The sequence below is a fragment of the Lonchura striata genome, chromosome 3 (assembly GCF_050655825.1).
Source record: "Lonchura striata isolate lonStrDom1 chromosome 3, ASM5065582v1, whole genome shotgun sequence".
In the NCBI taxonomy this organism is placed as follows: Eukaryota; Metazoa; Chordata; class Aves; order Passeriformes; family Estrildidae; genus Lonchura; species Lonchura striata.
This window is the reverse complement of record NC_140705.1, coordinates 49,000,537-49,001,852: the sequence shown is the minus strand read 5'-3', so window position 1 is coordinate 49,001,852 and position 1,316 is coordinate 49,000,537. Positions and strand designations below refer to the sequence as shown.

Below are 1,316 nucleotides of genomic sequence, written 5' to 3'. Positions count from 1 at the left end.
CTGGAAGAGAGGAAAAAATTATTGTTTAATTATTTCCATTCCAAGAAAAATTCTTTATGTGAGCAATTAAAACCTAATGCATCACTGCTGTAGGGAATTTTAGTAACATAGTTCTCAACAGACAAGACAAAGTAAGGACTAATTCTTTTTTTGTGCATGTAGGACAGACAATGTGTTACAAACGTGGGTGCAAAGGCAGAGGACTGCTGTGAGGAACAAAACAGAATTTATACAACTTCATCTTTTGAGTGTTGCATTTAAAGTGTATTTTTCCTCCCTTTTAGTGGCAGATGGAAGGAGAGGGTATCGGTTGCTTTAAAACTCCAAATAAGTAATTGAAATGTAAAACCTACCTGTGCAAACCTTCCATGGCAAGAAGCTGGCTTTGGTACATGCTTGTTTAGCTCACGGTGAGTTGGATTCTGAATGTAGGTGCTGTCACAATGTGAAAACTTGGTTTTTAAAATAATGATGATCTGTCAAACTTTGTTCCTAAAGCTGCACTTACCCCTAAACATGTTATAAATTTATATTGTGTTCATATATTTCACAAAAGGCCTCTCCTTGTCACTACTTTTTTTTTTTTTTTTTGTCTTGGAAATAAATGAAATAATTACGTATGCCACATAGAGGAAAACAATTGCTTAGATGTTTGCTGCCCAAATTACATATGATTCCGACTGAATCAGAGATACTTTGCCCATGAGTTTGTCTTTATATGTGGCTAAAATAGAAAAACCTTAAAAGGAAACAAAAGTGCCTTTCAGACTCTTTTTTTTTTTTTTTTTAATCTCCCCACGTTGGGCTGTAGAGTCAAATGTTACTGTATGAACAGAATGCATGTGTTTTCAGTGGTCGTGTTGGTATTTAAGACAGACTTTCAAAAGCAATCAGATTGCACATGGTTATTTTAATAACCTTAAATATCCTTAGAGGATTCCATATGATGACATCTCCTTCTCAAACTAAACTTCAGATTTTGTTATGATTTTTTTAAACCTTAGTTGATCTTAACTTTATTGCGAAAAAAACATACTCCAGAACATACTCTTGTACTTGACTACAGTTTTTTATCTTTGTTTGACTTTTTGCTGTGCCTGCTTTCATCTATTTAAGCAGTTAAAATGCTTGCCAAGTATATTCTGCTTAGCTCTTTGCTAGTCACAGTCTGTCTCAAGTGCAAAAGCAAGACATGCACAAGAATTCTAAAGTCTCTTAGCTGAATGTACATTCATTCTCCCAGCCCAGTACAGGCTGGAGTGCATTAGACCGTTTATCTTCTTGCAGACAAGTCCCAGTAGATGAACCACAAACGG

General features: G+C 35.3%; 2 protein-coding genes across 13 annotated transcripts in view; one reads left to right on the top strand and one right to left on the bottom strand.

Annotated features, from left to right (window-relative positions):
- CEP85L (centrosomal protein 85L) overlaps positions 1-1,316 on the top strand; it is a 134,398-nt gene that overhangs the window by 84,691 nt on the left and 48,391 nt on the right. The window lies entirely within an intron of this gene.
- Positions 1-1,316, bottom strand: part of PLN (phospholamban) — a 45,161-nt gene that overhangs the window by 38,670 nt on the left and 5,175 nt on the right. The gene's annotated exons all lie outside the window — the stretch shown is intronic.